Source organism: Lissotriton vulgaris, chromosome 2_1 (assembly GCF_964263255.1).
Source record: "Lissotriton vulgaris chromosome 2_1, aLisVul1.2, whole genome shotgun sequence".
Lineage (NCBI taxonomy): Eukaryota > Metazoa > Chordata > Amphibia > Caudata > Salamandridae > Lissotriton > Lissotriton vulgaris.
Genome location: NC_141687.1, coordinates 1,915,230,864 through 1,915,233,006, shown reverse-complemented (window position 1 = coordinate 1,915,233,006; position 2,143 = coordinate 1,915,230,864).

Sequence of the window (2,143 nt, the reverse complement as noted above, 5' to 3'; positions counted from 1 at the left end):
GAATTGTGTGTGATGACTCTCTGCCATGGCTGAACTCTGGGATGTTGCATCCTTATGAAACACAATCATCCTGCAAGGGTTTGGTAGCAGCTACAAACCACAGTGTAACTCCTGTGAGTAAGGGTCGAAGGTGGGGAGCCTTTTCTGCATCTTTAGGGTGTAGTGACCTGGATGAATGAGGATACTGGCTTGTGTGTTCTCCAGAGGGACAACAGCAGTGAACAGTGGAAGAGGTTTCGTATCTGTCTGTTGTGATGGTGTCAGTTTTAAAGATGGCCATTTTGGCAGTTCCCAGGCCCCTCTTTTGAAGGCAGATGTTCGGTGAAACCTGAGTAGGCCTCTTACTAGTTCTTCCAGTCAGTCAGGAGAATACTTACTTGCCGCCACCGCCGAGAGTCACAACCTGGAACCAGTCTGAACTTACCTGTCAGCCGCCACCGCCGAGAGTCATTCCAGGCCATCACATCGCGCCAGAGCTGACGGCCAAGCCGCCACCGCCGAGAGTCACACCAGGCATTTCGAAACCGCGCCGCCGCTCCGGGGGGACTACAACTCCCGGCAGGCCTCGCGGCGGCGCGCGAAAGTGACGCAAGACGCGCCAGCTGAGCGCGCAGAGGCTGCATAAAGGGGCAGGAGACCGGCAGAGCGGGGGAGAATACTTACTTGCCGCCACCGCCGAGAGTCACAACCTGGAACCAGTCTGAACTTACCTGTCAGCCGCCACCGCCGAGAGTCATTCCAGGCCATCACATCGCGCCAGAGCTGACGGCCAAGCCGCCACCGCCGAGAGTCACACCAGGCATTTCGAAACCGCGCCGCCGCTCCGGGGGGACTACAACTCCCGGCAGGCCTCGCGGCGGCGCGCGAAAATGACGCAAGACGCGCCAGCTGAGCGCGCAGAGGCTGCATAAAGGGGCAGGAGACCCGCGTCGCGGGCAAAGGGCGGGCCCTCTTAGGCCCTCAGAGGCCCGAGGAGCCTGGCCTGTGCCAGACACCCTGCTCGATTGCGAGTAGCCCAAGGACAGCGAGACTTCATAACTGTAAGTTGGCTAAATATTGAAGTAACCCACCATTGTGAGCCTGTAAGACATTGATATACCGAGATTGGTATTTGTACCTGGCCGAAACTTTTACCTGCTTCACTGTTGGATATCTATTGGGCCTGCCATGAATTGCCCAGAGACCAGAAGCATGGCAGCTGCCGGAGTAAAGAAACTGACTGGTACCCTAGATGAGTTTATCGTCCGCACTCTCGCCCTCATTGATGAAGGGATTATATTGATGGACAGAAGGGTATCCCAAGATTTAGCCATGGCAAAGCGTTCCTCTTTGGGCCATATTGCACAAGCCTGTACTCCTAATAGTCTATCTGCTCCAAATACACTTGTAATGGTACACAAGGATGGGGGCTGTAATGTGCCAGCCTCCCAGGAAGGCCTGGAGGCAACCCCTAATCTCTCCTTATTGGTGGAAAGCGGCTCGGCTGCTAACGAGACTGAAAATATAACTACAGCTAGTACCTTAAATGAAAGGGGCAGGAAAGAGGGGGCAATCCCTAAACAAAAGAGTAATAAGCAAAAGTCCATTAAAACTATCACTCGAAAAGGGAAAAAAGCTCAGATTGGTAAAAATCATGATCCAATTCAGTTGGATCCGATTTCCTTGAATGTCAGCACCAATTTAGATGTTCATACTCATACTAAGGACATCACGGGTGGGCCTCAGGCAAACGTGGGCTTAACATTAAGTCTGCCAGACGAAACTGTCTTAGATAGTAGCTTGGAGGGAATCATGGAACTAAGTGGGGAAGTTGACAATCAAGCTAGAGGGAGTGAGGACAGTAATAGCCTAATCATGGTTAACAATAACATCTTTGAAATGCTAAAAATCCTCTTAGAACCAATTGAGGTTAGGCTACGCTGTTTGGAATCTATACTGAATAATATCCATAAAGATATTAGTGCCCCTAGCTTCAGTTTGAACAATAAAGTTCCACAAAAAAAAACGATTACGAATAGGCCATCCACAGCTGCTAAAAGCGTCCCCACCACTAATCTACCTCCAAAACCTACCACTAATCTACCTCCAAAACCCATACCAACACCTAAAAACCCAACCACAACTGACAAAGTAGCGCCACCCA